The sequence below is a fragment of the Vulpes vulpes genome, chromosome 7 (assembly GCF_048418805.1).
Source record: "Vulpes vulpes isolate BD-2025 chromosome 7, VulVul3, whole genome shotgun sequence".
Lineage (NCBI taxonomy): Eukaryota > Metazoa > Chordata > Mammalia > Carnivora > Canidae > Vulpes > Vulpes vulpes.
The window spans coordinates 58,561,931-58,580,650 of NC_132786.1; the positions used below are offsets into that span (position 1 = coordinate 58,561,931).

Consider the following 18,720-nt stretch of genomic DNA (forward strand, 5'->3'; position numbering starts at 1 on the left):
TGGCTTTCCTTTGTGCTACCTGTGAATGTCCCCAGGAGCAAAGGGAAAGGGGTGGCAGTCATTTCACCAAAGGAGCTCTGAATCCCTGAGCCTGTACCAATGTCACCTGGCAGCACGAAGGCATAATTACCACATCCTTTTCGTTCTCCAAGAATCTGGGTATCAAAATTAACATTTATATCCCGGTACCCTCAAATGAGTCCCGTCCTATTGCCTCTGCTTATTCAAGGCTCTGCTCTTCATTTTGGGAAGGCAAGATGGGGGCACTGAACCACGTAGACTAAAGTCAGATTGGTTTAGCAAGTATGTGACCTCGGTTGTGTAGTTTGTTGAACTAGTTTCTAAATCTTTAAATGGGGATGTAATAAAGTATGGACTTTATAGGATATTTAAAAGGTCTCACTGAAATGATTATAAAGTGGCTACCGACTGTTCGCTTGGACTCAGTGCAGATGTACCTAGATCTGGGGTTGGGGTGTCTCAGGGCCTAGCATACCATTCACCCCTCCCTGAGATAAGCGTGCCATGGTGTAGGTGGGCAACTTGGCAGGAACAGGCTCCAAGTCGCGGGGTCCTGGTTGAGATGCTGGCAGGTGTCCTTGCAGGGGGACTGGGAGGCGAGAGCCCAGGGAGGAGGCGGCGACAAGGGGCCATGTGTAGCGCGTCACAGATGGAGGCCTCGTAGGAACTCCTGCCCTAACAGGGATGAGGACGGTTCCCTACCGACATGCAGGCCTGTGCCCCGTAGTGATGAGCGGGTGGCGGGACACTCCCCCGTGTGCAGGCTCAGGTGAGGGCCCGCGCTCCTGCACCTGTCAGCCCGGAGGCCAAACAGCCTCCCCTGCGGCAGTGAGTGCGCTCAGAGTTTTGGTTCATCATATTCCCCCATAAAAAAAGAAACTGTCCTCCCCTCGCAGACACTCGCAACCCCCTGGTTCATCGCTGATCCACGCTCATCCTGGGCGGTCAATCAGCACTAGGGCTGAACAGGATCCGGAACCTGACTCCAGGGGATCGCTGTCAACCTCGCCATCCTCTTAGAGGACTAGGAGCCACGGGGATCCCTTCTCCCAAAGAAACCCAAATCGAAGTCCTACATCCGGCATCCCAAACCTCCATTCTCCCTACAGCCTCCGTGCAAATTAATGGAAACTCTTGCCTCATTTTGGGGGGTGGCTCTCCCTTGACTATGTATGTAGCGTCTCCCCCCCCCATTTTTTTTAGAATGTTTTCCTTCACATGTGTGCCCCTTATTAAAGGAATCATAATGAAAGAGGGACTGGTCATAGGGGTGTTCGGATGGAGGGGCCAAGGCAACCTGGGATCTCCAAGTTCAAGTTGAAAAGTCTTCTGGATTACCCAGGGTGAGAATGGGGGTGGCAGGATACACCAGGCCTTCGTGGTTTCTCAGACAACAAGGGTGGCTCCTACCTGGTCTAGGTCTGAGGACCTGTCCTCCTTCCTGACACCCCCTCCGAGTGCCACTGGGATTGAGTCAGGGGTGTTTTCGGTTGTGGTGATCCTGAGACTCAGGTATTGATGAGGTGAGGCATGTGCAGGCATGTGGGGATGCCTCAGGTCAGGATTTAAGAGATTGTAGTTTGGAGGCGGGGCTGTTATTTGGCACCTGAATTGGTTCCTCCTTGCTGGGGATGGTGCTTCCAGTCAGGTATGGGGCTACACGAGAAGGCGGGAGCAGCAGTTCTCTGGTTCTGGAGCATATCCAGAAATACCGCAAAGGCTCCAGAGGGTGAGAACCTCCTCTCTGGCCTCCTGTGCTTGCTGCATCTACTCCTGGGTCCTTAGGGGGGTCTTAGAACAATTTTATTGAGCCTGGTGGGCCATGGATGCCTTCCCTGGGTCTTGCAGGCAGTCACAAATGGTTGCTGGAACCAGAGGTGACTCATAATATTTCCCAGAGGCTCAGGCCTACCAGCGTTAACCAGAGTAAAACTACTTAATAGAATGGCACAAAAAAGAGACACTGTCTTGCACTGCAGATAGGAGCATGAGGGTGCTATGTTGGGTTTTGCAACCAGGAAAACCTATTCATGTTGAAAATACAAGCAAGCCCACCGTTAAAAACACCGCCTGTAGACCGTCCCTCAAAGTAACAAACCTCTTATTAAGTAAAGGAAGATACTCATGTTGACATCACTGCCAGAGGCAGAGAAAGGATACAAGCATATTAGCCAAGCAGAGCAGGTGGTGTAACAATGTGAGGGTCATTTTGCATGGTGACAGTCAATTCAGTGAGTTATGTCAATAAAAAATATACAAAAAAATTTTAAAAACAACAAAAAAGAAAACCCTATTGCTGATGCTAAAAAAAAAAAAAAAAAAAGAAAGAAAGAAAAAAAGAAAAAAAGAATTATGTCACAGGCAGAGGACCCAAAGAACATTTCAGCATTTCAGCCTGTGATTCTTTTCATTATTTTCATAAGATTATGTATCATGAAATTAACAATCTTAACGATTTGGGGGTGTAGAGTTCATTGGTATCAAGTACATTCATACTGTTGTGTCTGATATTTCCCACACATTTCTTCACCCTTCCCTTATATTCCCTTCACTATTATTTATATTCCCCAAATGAATGAGAACATATAATGTTTGTCCTTCTCCGATTGACTCACTTCACTCAGCATAATACCCTCCAGTTCCGGGGAACCCTGGGTGGCGCAGCGGTTTAGCGCCTGCCTTTGGCTCAGGGCACGATCTTGGAGGCCCGGGATCGAATCCCACGTTGGGCTCCCGGTGCATGGAGTCTGCTTCTCCCTCTGCCTGTGTCTCTGCCTCTCTCTCTCTCTCTGTAACTCTCGTAAATAAATAAAAATTAAAAAAATAAATTAAAAAAATATCCTCCAGTTCCATCCACTCTGAAGCAAATGGTGGGTATTCGTCATTTCTAATGGCTGAGGAATATTCCATTGTATACATAAACCACATCTTTATCCATTATCTTTCGATGGACACCGAGGCTCCTTCCACAGTTTGGCTATTGTGGACATTGCTGCTATAAACACCGGGGTGCAGGTGTCCTGGCGTTTCATTGCATCTGTATCCTGGGGTAAATCCCCAACAGTGCAATAGCTGCATCATAGGGCAGGTCTATTTTTAACTCTTTGAGGAACCTCCACACAGTTTTCCAGGGTGGCTGCACCAGTTCACATTCCCACCAACAGTGTAAGAGGGTTCCCTTTTCTCTGCATCCTCTCCAACATTTGTGGTTTCCTGCCTTGTTAATTTTCCCTATTCTCATTGGGGTGACATGAGATCTCAATGTGGTTTTTTTTTTTCATTGTGGTTTTGATTTGTATTACCCTGATGACAAGTGATGCAGAGCATTTTCTCATGTGCTTGTTGGCCATGTCTATGTCTTCCTCTGTGAGATTTCTCTTCATGTCTTTTGCCCATTTCATGATTGGATTGTTTGTTTCTTTGGTGTTGAGTTTAAGAAGTTCTTTATAGATCTTGGATACTAGCCCTTTATCTGATACGTCATTTGCAAATATCTTCTCCCATTCTGTAGGTTGTCTTGTAGTTTTGTTGACTGTATCCTTTGCTGTGCAAAAGCTTCTTATCTTGATGAAGTCCCAATAGTTCATTTTTGCTTTTGTTTCTTTTGCCTTTGTGGATGTATCTTGCAAGAAGTTACTGTGGCCGAGTTCAAAAAGGGTGTTGCCTGTGTTCTCCTCTAGGATTATGATGGAATCTTGTCTCACATTTAGATCTTTAATCCATTTTGAGTTTATCTTTGCATAAACTCAAAAGAGTTTAAAGAGTGAAAACGTGAAAAGAGTGGTCTAGTTTCATTCTTCTGCATGTGGATGTCCAATTTTCCCAGCACCATTTATTGAAGAGACTGTCTTTCTTCCAATGAATAGTCTTTCCTCCTTTATTGAATATTAGTTCACCATAAAGTTCAGGGTCCACTTCCGGGTTCTCTATTCTGTTCCATTGATCTATGTGTCTGTTTTTGTGCCAGGACCACACTGTCTTGATGACCACAGCTTTGTAGTACAACCTGAAATCTGGCATTGTGATGTCCCCGGATATGGTTTTCTTTTTTAAAATTCCCCTGGCTATTCGGGGTCTTTTCTGATTCCACACAAATCTTAAAATAATTTCTTCTAACTCTCTGAAGAAAGTCCATGGTATTTTGATAGGGATTGCATTAAACGTGTAAATTGCCCTGGGTAACATTGACATTTTCACAATATTAATTCTGCCAATCCATGAGCATGGAATATTTTTCCATCTCTTTGTGTCTTGCTCCATTTCTTTCATAAGTGTTCTATAGTTTTTAGGGTATAGATCCTTTACCTCTTTGGTTAGGTTTATTCCTAGGTATCTTATGTTTTTGGGTGCAATTGTAAATGGGATTGACTCCTTACTTTCTCTTTCTTCAGTCTCATTGTTAGTGTATAGAAATGCTACTGGTTTCCGGGCATTGATTTTGTATCCTGCCACGCTACCAAATTGCTGTATGAGTTCTAGCAATCTTGGGGTGGAGGCTTTTGGGTTTTCTATGTAGAGTATCATGTCATTTGTGAAGAGGGAGTGTTTGACTTCTTCTTTGCCAATTTGAATGCTTTTAATGTCTTTTTGTTGTCTGATTGCTGAGGCTAGGACATCTAGTACTATGTTGAATAGCAGTGGTGGGAGTGGACATCCTTAACTTGTTCCTGATCTTAGGGGAAAGGCTCCCAGTGCTTCCCCATTGAGAATGATATCTGCTGTGGGCTTTACGTAGATGGCTTTTAAGATGTTGAGGAATGTTCCCTCTATGCCTACACTCTGAAGAGTTTTGATCAGGAATGGATGCTGTATTTTGTCAAATGCTTTCTCTGCATCTAATGAGAGGATCATATGGTTCTTGGTTTTTCTCTTGCTGATATGATGAATCACATTGATTGTTTTACGAGTGTTGAACCAGCCTTGTGTCCCGGGGATAAATCCTACTTGGTCATGGTGAATAATTTTCTTAATGTGTTGTTGGATCCTATTGGCTAGTATCTTGTTGAGAATTCTTGCATCCATGTTCATCAGGGATATTGGTCTATAATTCTCCTTTTTGGTGGGGTCTTTGTCTGGTTTCAGAATTAAGGTGATGCTGGCCTCATAGAACGAATTTGGAAGTACTCCATCTCTTTCTATCTTTCCAAACAGCTTTAGTAGAATAGGTATGGTTTCTTCTTTAAACGTTTGATAGAATTCCCCTGGGAAGCCATCTGGCCCTGGACTTTTGTGTCTTGGGAGGTTTTTGATGACTGCTTCAATTTCCTCCCTAGTTATTGGCCTGTCAGGTTTTCTATTTCTTCCTGTTCCAGTTTTGGTAGTTTGTGGCTTTCCAGGAATGTGTCCATTTCTTCTAGATTGCCTAGTTTATTGGCGTACAGCTGTTCATAATATGTTTTTAAAATCATTTGTATTTCCTTGGTGTTGGTAGTGATCTCTCCTTTCTCATTCATGATTTTATTAATTTGAGTCTTCTCTCTCTTCTTTTTAATAAGGCTGGCTAATGGTTTATCTATCTTATTAATTCTTTCAAAGAACCAACTCCTGGTTTTGTGGATCTGTTCCACAGTTCTTCTGGTCTCGATTTCATTGAGTTCTGCTCGAATCTGTATTAACTCTCTTTTTCTGCTGGGTGTAGGACCTATTAGCTGTTTTTTCTCTAGCTCCTTTATGTGTAAGGTGAGCTTTTGTATTTGAGTTCTTTCCAGTTTTTGAATGGATGCTTGTATTGCGATGTATTTCCCCCTTAGGACTGCTTTTGCTGCATCCCAAAGATTTTGAACGGTTGTATCTTCATTCTCATTAGTTTCCATGAATCTTTTTAATTCTTCCTTAAATTCCTGGTTGACCCTTTCATCTTTTAGCAGGATGGTCCTTAACCTCCACGTGTTTGAGGTCCTTCCAAACTTCTTGTTGTGATTTAGTTCTAATTTCAAGGCATTATGGTCTGAGAGCATGCAGGGGATGATTCCAATCTTTTGGTATCAGTTCAGACCCGATGTGTGTCCCAGTATGTGGTCTATTCTGGAGAAAGCTCCATGTGCACTTGAGAAGAATGTGTATTCAGTTGAGTTTGGAGGTAAAGTTCTGTAGATATCTGTGAAATCCATCTGGTCCAGTGTATCATTTAAAGCTCTCATTTCTTTGGAGATGTTGTGCTTAGAGGACCTATCGAGTATAGAAAGAGCTAGATTGAAGTCACCAAGTATAAGTGTATTATTATCTAAGTATTTCTTCACTTTGGTTATTAATTGATTTAAATATTTGGCAGCTCCCACATTCGGGGCATACCAAGAAATATCGAATTGTTTATGAAAGGAAGACTGCACTAATGTCTACATTACCATGGGAAAACATTCAGTTATAAAGACATGACTTAGAAGGTAGAATACAAAACTGTTATATTCTATATGATCCCAACTATGTAAAACCAAACTAACCAAAAGATGCCCTAAGAAGGCCAAAAGTCAAAATGTTAGGGGCTGTATTCAAGTAGTGTATCTGCAATGATTTTTCTTTTCTTTTACTTAACTGTCTTTACCAAAATTTTCTCGATTGGGGGCAATTTTTTTTTTTAACTATTAGTTACCAAAAAAAGAAAGCCTGATAGAACTTTTGAATTTCAGTTAATCAATTTAAGTCGGGGCCTATAAGAAAGGATTTGTACATTTATAAAACTATGAAACATTCCAGGCTACTCCCTGAATCCACTGTGTATAATGAGTAACTTCCAAAAGGTAGAGGGCTACCGCCTCTCCCCACCCAGGTGTAAAGTGTCTCCAGATCCTCCTGCCTGATGAAAAATGCCGAACCAGGCAGCCCTGCAAGTCCAGATGAGCCAGTGAGTGGCTCCCCTTAGTGGTCCCTGCTGCCCCAACACTGCTGGCCCCTGGTTAAAACACTGCCAGCATTTAAGGAAACAAAACAAAACAATGCTAAGCCAAACAGAAAGGTAGCAGATTTACCAAAAGTAACAGAAATACTCACACTTACCAATAACTTATTTACAATATAGTAGTAGCTCCTTAATACTACATCTAAGAGGACAATTATTTTCTCCTATCTTCTGTGCATATGTCAAGTTTCAAAAAAAGCAATCACCACAATAACTGCAGAAAGGTAATCCTGGTTTAGAAACAAAATAAACTACAATAACAGTGGGCAGAGAAAAGCACAAAGTTTAGAAATTTATAAAAAGTTCTTCCTATAAAAGAGATTCCCTTTAAAACATTTGTTTACTGTATACGATGTAAGGTACCCACCTCCCTACCCCCTAAAAAGGGCAAAACCTTCAAACACTTTCTACCAAAGTATCTGCTGGTTTGTTCATTCAACAAACACTGACTGAAGGCTCATAATGTGTGAGGCACTGGGGTCTCAAAGGAGGAGACAGACTTGTCCCTGCCTTAAGGACATCTCTGTCTTCTGAAAGCAGGAGGCAGACACATCACCTACCACAATACAGCAATTGAAAGCAGATGCCACTGCTTTCTTACAATCAAAGAATATGCTGCAATTCTTATTGAATTACTTACACAGAAGTCCTCACATAGAAACTTTCCTGACTTACTAGGAGGCAAAAACACAACTATTTGAAGAATACTTCTAGAAGGGACAGGCATTAAGTTACGTCTTGTGATATTTGCCCCGAAACATCATAATGCCTAGTGCAGTCAGTTCACTTTCCTTTAAGCGATGGAGGATTTTTTACTCTGAGAATGAGACCCCTTGAATCTGAGAATGAGTGACCAGTCCTAAATATAGATCAAGACTAGTCAGTACCATCAAAGGCTGAGACTCAGGAGTGCAGATTTCAATTAAAGTACTCAGTCTCCCCTTCCATCTGCTGATTTTCAATGTGCTCCTGTACCAGCCGCTCCAGGTCTTTCCTTACATTCGGGTGGTCTTCCAAATCGTCCTAGAGGGATCTCACGAGGTCCAGGCTCCTGTGGTTCTCAGCCTTGACTGGGCTTCGGACAACCTGGAGGCACCGCTCCTTCAGAGTATCCCCTGGCAGGGTGGTGTCGCCAAGAATTGGCTGCCCTTCAACATTGAGAGGTGGCACACATAGCTCAGCTGGGTGAACCAGGAGCCCATCATATGTCCCGGCATCTCGGAAGAGCCAAAGGTGACCGCGGTAGCTGTGGATGCGGCCCGTGCCCGGCGGCAGCGTGGGGTAGGGCTGCGGGTCGCCGTGGAGCTGAGCCACACGCGCAGCACGAGGCGCGGGCAGCGGATGCAGAAGACGACCTGGGCCGGCTCCCCGGGCTCCCCGGGCTCCCCGAGCGCAGCACCGGCCGCGGCCGCCGGCTCCTCCACGGTCCCCGCCTTCGGGGCATTACCTCCCGGAGCCTGGACAGCCCGAGGCCGCCGCCGGGGACGTGCGGCCTCACGGGGCGGGGCGGGGCGTGCGGGCCCCGAGCTCTTTTCATTTGCTGAACTAGAACTGTCCCCATTGAACACACCCCATTGCCTCTCTGCACCCCATCCCCTGAGGACCACCATACAGCACCCTGCCTCTGTGAACCTGACGTGTATAAGAAGAATCACACAGTATTTTTCTTTTGTGAATGGCTTATTACGCTTAGCATAATGCCCTGCAGGTTCACCGATGTTCTGGAATCTGTACATCATAATCTCCTTCCTTTGTAAGCCTGAGCAATACTCTATTATATGGATATATCTCATCTTGCTTATCAATTTATCGGTAGCCTATGGTTTAGCTTAAACACATAATATGAATGGATGTTTCTAAAAATGTGGAGGTTTCTTAAATGCGTTGGTTCTACCCCTGTGAATGATGACAAATTGTTAGCCTAGGTGAGATGGAGAGGGATCCGGAGAGGCGAGGAGGATATAAGTCTACCATCTCTATGGAAATATATCACTTTGTAAAAACAAAAACAAAACCAAAACAAAGCAAAAAAACATAATCAGGTATTTTTCTAGAGGATCACGCTGGCAAAGGAAATCTTCCTCAGGGCTCCCCTTCACCACAGACCCCGTCACTGTCTCTAGAGGGGGACATGCAATATTTCAAGGGGCTCATTGGAGGAACACACTCAAACTCATACACTGGGGACATGAAGCAGTGTGTAAATTATGAATTATAGGTCTGTTGGAGAACCCTCCATAATCATCTTCCAAAAAATCTGACCTGTTTCATGAAAAGAGAGACTATACAATGTCATATGGCATCAACAACAAAAATAATCCATGATAAAAATTTATTGATAAAAATAATCAATTATAAAAGTCATCATGAATAATAGTAATTCCACTGCTATTAATATGGGACATAATGATAAATAAGGAGGTTGGGTATAGAATCCTCTAAGTGAATGATAACGTGACTGTGCTGGGCCTTACAGGGTAGAGAGTTTAAAACCCTGCGTGTGCACATGACATCTGTAACATGAGGCAGAGATGAGCAACAGGAGGGAAAAAGCCAGCCAGAATGAGGGTCTAGGCCAACTTGGGAAATTGCATGCAGACCCCTTGAGGGAAAGCCCGTGGGGCAGAGGGGGTGCAGCAGGACAGCCACCAGATTTCAGGAGCTTGGTCTGTGGCAGGCCAGGCAGGACCCCACGTCCACACCTGCACAGAAGAGCCCAGCGTCAAGTGGACATTCAAGCTGCCTTTTCTATTCCCACCCTCTCTGCCCAACATCCCTTCTGTTTCTTTTCCCCTTAGACCCTGGAGCTCCAGGACTCTAAGTTCACATCTCCGAGGTCACTTAAAGTATTTGCAGAGGATCAGATGGGCGTGGGCTGGAGGAGGGTGTCACCCACGATACTCCCATACTAGCAGGGAGGACATTGCCTTGCGAGTGGTTGCCAAGCTCCCTTGGAAGACGGAGAGTAGTCGTGGGATGGACAGGATGGGCGTTCACAATCTCTGTGCCTTCCGGTACTGCACCAGCAGCCTCTCCTGTGTACCTGAGAGGACTTAGATCTCCAGTTTCGGGCTGGCCTAGGGAGCCTTTTCTGTACCTACGATGTTAGCTACAGTGGCTCTAGGATTCCAGATCAGATAACCTCATGTGGATGTTCATATGGACAGAGACACCAGGTCCCACCTTTCCAAGAAGGCAAGAGTTATTATGGGGACCCCTGATGTGACTAATGTTGTGGCAGTTCTGTTCATCCAAGGACAACTTTCCAGGACTTCTAGGCTGGCACAAGCAGCCAGTGGGCCCTAGAGGGAATTTTGAATTTTAACAGAGGCATATGTGTAAAGGATGTCCTTCAGGAGGCTCCTGTGGTATCGAGGGCTGGTCCTGCTTCTGGAGGCTGACTTGGAATATTTCAAGATGCTGCTCCTGAGCAAAATAAATATCATGTAGTGCAGAAGGGGTTGCTTTCCTGTGGAGAAACTCTACTGAAGGTTGTATATCAAACAACTGCAAAAACAATTCATGGCAAGAACATAATGAAAATAATGATGAATAACAAGATCACAGAAATGATCATAGTTAGGGAATTGTCATTGCTAATGATAATCATAACCTAACGAGATGGGGGATCAGAAGACAGGTTTCCCTAAGTGAGGGGCACAGGAATATCATTTTTCTTTTTTTTTTCTTTTTTAAAAGAATGTATTTATTCACAGAGACCCAGAGAGAGACAGAGAGAGAGAGACAGAGAGAGGGAGAGGCAGAGACACAGGCAGAGGGAGTCGCAGGCTCCATGCAGGGAGCCCAACGTGGGACTCAATCCCGGGTCTCCATGATCAGGCCCTGGGCCGCAGGCAGCGCTAAACAGCTGCACCACCGGGGCTGCCCAGGAATATCATTTTTCATGAGGTAGTTGGAGTCACTGTTCTAGATTCAACAGTGAAATATGTGCCATGTGGGCAAAGCCTGTTAGCAAATAAAAAAAAGAAGCCCAACCCAGTGGTGGGCATTAGATCTAGTGTGCCAACCATGGAAGAAGGGCCTGTGGGCAAAGGTAGAAGGACCTTGGTCCGGGGCCCTGAAGACCCCTCCCACCTTCCAGGAGCAAGGACAGCTGGTTGACAGGGTGTGGCTCCATGTAAGGACAGACACGGGACCCAATCCACACCCGGTATGCAGAAGCCCCACTAGAACCAACATTGAGCTCCTAGTGTTCTGTTACCCTTTGTATGCTAGCTGCCTCTCTGCCACCTGTTTTTTCTTTGCCAGGACCATCAGCTTCAGACATCTCGAGGTCCCTGTATGGGCCAGTTATTACAGAACTTATTCCCTTCTGACCTGCAGGGTGGGACGCGAAATGGTAGGATCCATGCATAAGCTTCCCGGAGGACTTTGTCAACAGAGGCAGAGTTTGACTCAGCTGCAAAGAGCCATCTGCCTCAAGACAACTGCTCCCCAGAGTGAGTGACAGGCAATGATTATTCACAGAGGCCACTTGGCTTCAATTTAGGATAAGTGTATGGGTCCTGCTTGTTCCTCAGCACCCTGTGGGGTGGGCTGATGCTGTGAGGTTGCCCAGTGGTCAGACTTCTCCCTCTGCCTGTGTTTCTTCCTCCCCACCCTTTCCAACCATGTTCGCCTTGATGTCACTGCCTAGGAAACACCCAGCTCCCTGAACTCCATCTCATCTGCAGTCGGGGACAACAGAGGAAAGACTCCAGGGAAGACAGGGCCTGCACACAAGAGGAATCAAATTCTACTGAGGCTGAAACTAACATAAAGACTGATGACACTGTGTGTGACAGTGTTTTGTTGATTGAAGCATTTGAATTGTGAACAAGGAAGAGGTCCACGAATTAATGGGGACCAAAAAATCAGATGGGTGTGGGCGGAGGAGACAAGTTGATTAGGGGACCTTACCTCTTCTTGGATTGCAAAGAAGATAAGAGAGAAGTAGGTGGAAATATATGGAGATTGAAGCATTTTTGTTTTTCAATGAAAATTTCAGTCTGGGTGATGCCATCACTTGTTGCAATATTAGGAGGGAGAATCGGATTGGGGAGGAGTACTTTCAAATAAAGTGTATATGTTTTAAATTATACAGATATATGTAAGTATACAGAAAATATATCTAAAATTCATGATACAGAAAGAATAGGAACCCAACACAAATGTAGAAATAAATTGCCTGAGATGAAAGGTAATTCCTTTCCTGTTCTGAGGGAGATGAATGAAAGTGTGAAAAATGGTAAATCTAGTGGTTGAAAGCATCTACATCCCAAATTATCTACTTCATTTATGAAATAATTTATACACCATCTGATGAAGGTGAAAGTAGCATCCATGGGGACTACATGACAATGGCAAAGGTCTGACGTACTCTTTGACGAGCAGAAAAGGAACTGGAATGCGTGGCTTACTAGGCCTGCCAAGCATTTTTGGAGAAAGAAATAAAATGACATCACATACAATGGGATATTTACTATGTCCTCTGGTGTAGTTATTTCCTCTTGGAAATTTTAAGGAATTTTAAGCCAGAAGAGCCTATCTCTCCAGCTGTTAAGAATCCCACTCAAATGTGTAAATTGACTGTGAATGGCCTGGAAACAAAGTTATTGACCATATTTTATCATATGATACTGTTTTCATTTCTCCTCTAACCAAGAAATAAAATATAAGATTGTTTTCTCCATTTTCTTTGGATTATTAATAAATTCTTTTTTAAATTTATTTTTTAATGATGTTCAATTTGCCAACATATAAAATAACACCCTGTTCTCCTCTGGCTGGCGGTGGGGGTGGGGGCGGGGGGTGGCCCCGGAGGTGGAGGCGGAACAGGGGATGGGCGGGTGGGGTCCGCTACAAGAAAGGGGGCGCTGGCTGCAGATGAGGGGTGACCCGGTGAGAGGATGTGTCCTGTGCCTGAAGTTCTTCTCTCTAGAGACTCCTGACGCTGTTGCTTTTTTGTTTGGAAGTTTGTTTGTTTGGTTTTTTGTTGTTGTTGTTTTCATACAGGTTTGCTTTTATGTCCACACTCAGCCCATTGAGAGAACCTGGCACAACCTGAATGGCCCCAGGACCCTGTGGAGCGCGGCCTCCCTGTTGCGTCCTGCACGCAGCCACACTGGCCCAGGCACATGGAACAGACAAGTCCTTGAGGGGAGACGGCTTGGCTGTGCACCTCAGGAGGCCGAGGGGCCACTGTGGCCGTGCACGAGAGTGGGATTAACAAATGCTGGTGGCGTGATTTTAAAAACCTCAAACAAGAAAAATCTTAAAGTAGTGCCTTTCATCCTCCACGTGCAAGTAGTGCCTTCCACGAACCTTATTTCCTTGCCCTTTTGCAATGTGCAGGAATGAGTGAGTGGCTGGCGTCCGATGCTCTCTAGGTCAGACTCCTCCCCGGCACAAGAAATTACAGTCACGTGAAGCAAACTGCCCTTTGTCTTGAAAGAAATTGTTTCAAAAGAAAAGTTTTTTTAAAAGATTTGTTTGATGTTATCAGCCTCGTTCTTATCAACTTGAAATGTTGGCATTTTCTAACTGTGTTTTGTTGGGTACAGTAATTCAGTATTCCTGTCAAAATTGAAAAGTGCCCTAATTGAATGTGTTTGAATGTTATCCTTGCACAGTTCTTTATATTGAGAGACAAAATGTTTTACCTCACTGTTGGACATAGATGCCAAGCTTTTCAACTTTAGGAGAAAAAAAAATCATATTTTCCTGTATTGTAAATTTTAGACTATTTTATATACATTGTATTAAAACTGCCACATCAATTTTAATGTAGAGATTCTGCAAATCCTAGGGGAGGTGGTGGCCCTGGTGAGCCAGAGCCTGTAGGAGGGAGAACGGGACTTCAAGGTGAAAGTGAGGTCCATCCTGTGCTGCCTGCACCACCAGCCCAACTGGTCCCTGGAGGTGGTGGAGCTGTGTCCGAAGTACCAGCAGACTGTGGTGGCCATCGACCTGGCAGGAGATGAGACCATTAAAGGGAGCAGTGTCTTCCCGGGACACGTGAAGGCCGACCAGGAGGCTGTGAGGAGAGGCATCCACCGCACTGTGCACGCAGGGGAGGTGGGCTTGGCGGAGGTGGTCCAAGAGGCTGTGGACGCGCTCAAGACGGAGAGGCTGGGCCACGGCTACCACACGCTGGAGGACGAGGCCCTTTATGCCAGGCTGCGGCAGGAAAACATGCACTTCGAGATCTGCCCCCGGTCCAGCTACCTCACAGGCGCCTGGAAGTCGGACACGGAGCACACGGTGGTTCGGCTTAAAAATGACCAGGCTAACTACTCCCTCAACACAGATGACCCACTCATCTTCAAGTCCACTCTGGACACGAATTATCAGATGACCAAACAGGGCTGGACTTTACCAAGGAGGAGTTGAAGAGACTGAACATCAATGTGGCAAAGTTTAGTTTCCTCCCAGAAGATGAAAAGAAGCAGCTTCTTGATCTGCTCTCTAAAGCCTATGGGATGCTATCTTTGGATGCTGCAGCATCCCTGCAGACATATGGCCACCTCTCCAAGCCCTCCCCCTGGGGACGGAGCCTCAGTTCTCTGGGGTTGAACGGCACTCACCTTTACTCTTTCAAGGAGGACGATGATGACCATAGTCAACTTCTGCTGCTCTTGAAGCCATGTGCCTTTCTCTACACAGGAATACCTGGGCACACCACATCTCTCCTGACTACGGGCCAGAGTCTGGTTGAATCTGAAGCCTCCCTCCTATAGTGACGCATGCTGAAAATGTGGTGCTCAGTAAAGAAGCCAATGGGTGGTATTGTGGGAAAAAAAAAAAAAGGGAGATGATCATCTTTCTTTATTTTTTATTTTTTATTTTTTTTTTGGAGGACTGACTTTATTTATTAGGGAACCAAGAACAGATCACGTACCCTGGAACCTGGGTTATGCAGGAAGGTAGAAAATATCTACAGTGACTGGGTGACAGAACGGAGCACAGCACAAGGTCCCAGGCCAGCCCACCATGGGAAACTGCCCCACTCACTGCACGGAAGACTAAAACCGAGTGGTTTTAGCAGCTGCCCCAAGACTCCAGTAATGATGAAATGGAACAAGGATTCTATACGGCTCCCCTCAGCTTCCCTGGAGAGAGTGGATGTAAATAGGTCAGAGGCCTGTCCGTGACAAAGTGGGGCAGCCAAGGCTGCCTCTGTCCTGGCCACTTGGGGCTGGAGCAAAGGCAAGCCTGGCCTCCCCCCGGGGCAGATGGCAAGGCCAGTCAAATCCACAAGCCGCCTCACGGGCTGGGGGAGGTTGGAAGATGTGGCATCAGGGAAGCGTTCCCACACCAGGTATCCATCCCTCAGAACAGCCGTGGATCCACGGTGACCCTGCTCACCCCACTGCCTCCACAGGGGTATGGAAACAACCCCTGCAGCCCACACTGAAAGTGTGACAAGGCTGGAGGAGAAGGTAGGAGGCCAGGGAAGCCTGGGGTGTGGAGCCGCCAACAGAAGTGGAGCCCTGGAGGCTTCTGTGAAATGGGCCGACAAGTGTCCCCAACTTCATGTGCACCCACAATCCCAGAATGGCCCCTTGTTTGGAAAAGCAATGAGGGTGACAGTGGTGACACGGACCTGCAGATCTTCTGCGTCTCCACGGGCACCCTATCAACCCACGTGTTGCCTTGCGCCACATGGAGGGCTGCTACGCCAAGGATGAGAGCCAGACGTCCTTTGGGTCCATGTACCCCACAAGCATTGAGGGAGCTACACGACTCTTCTGTGATGTCTACAACCCTCAGAGCAAGACATCCTGTAAACGGCTCCAGGCGCTGTGCCCAAGCACTCCCGGGACCCCAAAGTGCCAGCTGATGAGATATGTGGGTGCCCTCTTGTACGTGATGTCTGAGCTCACGGGTGACTTCTGCCGCCTGCCCAAACGCCAGTGTACCCGCATTACTGCTGGGAAAAGTTGCGGCTGCTGGAGTGGACCTGGAGCGTGTGCGCGTGTGGCACAAGCTGGATGAGCTGTTTGAGCAGGAACGCACCGTTCGCACGGCCGTGACTGACCGGGCAGGATTACTGGCCTGATGCTGCACCACACGATCCAGCATGACCCGCTCACTACCGCCCCACGCTCCAGTGCTGACCACTGAGCCTCACTGGCCCCGAAGTCCCCAGGCCCTGCATTCCAGGCCCGGGAGCCCCCCCGAATCCCCCGTTTGTCTGCTCTGCCATTCATCTGTTTCTCCAATGGTCCCTGAGTTTCTCCCTGTGCCCATCCACCATTTGACTACCCAGCTGCACTTATCAGAGGTTCTCTGGATATTCTTCTGTCCTTCTCTGTCCCTCTGTCTCTCCATTCTCTGTGCCTGGGTGGGACTGTGCAGTTTGCTCACTGTTGCCTCCCCTCTCCCTGGTTTTGTTAATAAAATTTTGAAGAACCAGAAAAAAAAAAAAAAAGATGATCTCTACAGGGATAAATGCTGGAAAGCCTGAAGCTCAATCAATTGATGTTGAAAACACTTAAAGGGAGTAAAGGCTTGATCTGAATGGTCTAGAACATGTACTATAATTTATTTTTTTTAATTTTTATGATAGTCACACAGAGAGAGAGAGAGAGAGAGGCAGAGACATAGGCAGAGGGAGAAGCAGGCTCCATGCACCAGGAGCCCGACGTGGGATTCGATCCTGGGTCTCCAGGATCACGCCCTGGGCCAAAGGCAGGCGCTAAACTGCTGCGCCACCCAGGGATCCCATGTACTGTAATTTAATAGAAGAGATGGTCGTCTTAATATTTAATGATTTAAAAGAACTTCTCAGTCCTTGCGAAGAGTACAGTCCAAGGATAAATCAAATTTCTGAACGCATTTTATGCTACATATGTGTATACTTTGCGATCCTCAGGTGTTCATGCCAAATATTCTCTTTCAATAAGTCCTTCAATACGTTTCTTAATAACAACTGGACTTGGTAAGAATCGAGCCTTCACCTGCTGAGTTACCTCTGCTACTAACACGCTGTGCTGCATCTTCTTTCTGTATTTCATTGTCCGCACGATAGCAGCTTTGATCTCATGTTTTCTGTCGTCATCTACTTTCTGCCTCGTTTCTTTCCTTTCTGGGTCAGATTCACCTTGTTTGGCAGCAACTGTTTGAATCTTGACTCTGTGTAGTCTGGATGTGAACTGATCATTAACTGTGAATATGTGGCCATTTTCTATTTCCTTGGACTTGGGTTCTTTTGTAAGAACCCGCTGTGTTGGTTTACCACAGGCGAGGGACTGCAGGGCTCTAGCAAGGTCTCTTTCAGGGATATCTGTTTCTTGTTGAATTTCCTCAAATGTGTATTTTTCTCTGGATGATTGAATTCATACATCTTTTATTCTTCTTTTGGCAAACATCAGATAATATGAGCAAAACCATATTTCTTGCTCACTAGAGTTACATACATTCTTTTTTGCTTTATATAAGTTTGTAAACATATGTTGAGTGGATAAAATTCTTGGCTAAGGACATACTCTGACATATACTTTTCTGAGTTAGGAGAAAAGAAAGCTTATGAAACTTCCATTAGACCATAATCACACAGCAAACTAAATTAGTCTCTGCTGTTTTTAAATTAACATCTGCCATTTTTTAAAGACTTCAGTTTTTGGTTACAGCTAAAATGATTTTTATCTGAAGTTTATGAAAGAACAGAAGCTGACCACACAAATCTTACTCATAAGCATATTGGCCGTTTCAAAATAAAAAATAATAAAAATAAACCTATAATCAAGGAAATTCCACTCATCTTATTAGAAAAAAAATAGCTACGAATGTTATTGTAAATATAGATGGCAATTTGTAATAACTAGGCTTCATGATATTTGCTTTACTCCTTAATGCTTCTCTTTTGATTTTAAACTAACAGATTACTTCATAATAAAGGCAAGCCATTTAGCATTTTATAATTTAATTCTTTTATAAATTTCAGACCCCAAAAATTTCAGATCAAGTATTACAAAACAGTCAGCCTTCAGAATATATTTTGTTTGGCAGACAGAATGGTTTTTCTTCTTTTGAATTGGAATACCTTCATGCAGTACGTAACTTGCTCTAAGCTGACCCATCCCTACTAGCTTCCCACATTGTCACCAGCCGGGCATGTGAGGCTGACACCCGTTTTTAATATTATAAAACTCAGTATTAACCTACAAAAATTAAGTTGCATTCATGGAGCAAAAATTCAAATATATCATAAACTTCATGCTAAGTCTTAATACTCATTCCTAATTTGGGAAAAATAGATCAAACCCAAAAGGACTCATCTTACTAATACTTAGTTACATAAAACATTATCAATAAGAAATGTTTCTATATATGGATACTGTCTTCTTAGAATAGTGTTAACAGTAACCTGAAATCTGAGGTAGATGAATCATTTATATCACAGAGTATTATATACTGTCTCTCCTATACAGTCTTGGCTCCCAAACAGTGGGCTTCAACTTCATCCCTACATATAATATAAACATTCTCAAATATTTGAAATAAAGGAAAGGTGTCATTAATAAGGCTAACTAAAATTACAACAAAGGCTTTCTTCTAATCCTAGAGGATGAAACAAAAAGAGAGGTCTTGTAAAACAAATTGGAAATGAGGAAGAATTTGAAGTCAAGTTGGCCCTGGACCCTTTTACATTGCTACTCCTTCTCTTTGTTCAAGTTAAAGAATAAGAGAGACCACCAACTGCTCCTTAGTGGAACAGGCTGCAAAGAAAACAAAGCAGCTAAGTGATGATGAGGAAAACAAAGAATATAAAAATTTGTAGTTATGAAGATGATCAAGAA

At 44.8% G+C, this 18,720-nt stretch overlaps 2 pseudogenes; both read left to right on the forward strand.

Annotated features, from left to right (window-relative positions):
- The first annotated feature begins 10,945 nt into the window (after positions 1–10,945).
- Positions 10,946–14,655, forward strand: LOC112912801 (adenosine deaminase pseudogene; annotated as a pseudogene).
- Positions 14,656–15,425: 770 nt separating this feature from the next.
- LOC140599542 (CXXC-type zinc finger protein 1 pseudogene) lies at positions 15,426–16,042 on the forward strand (annotated as a pseudogene).
- The last annotated feature ends 2,678 nt before the right edge of the window (positions 16,043–18,720 follow it).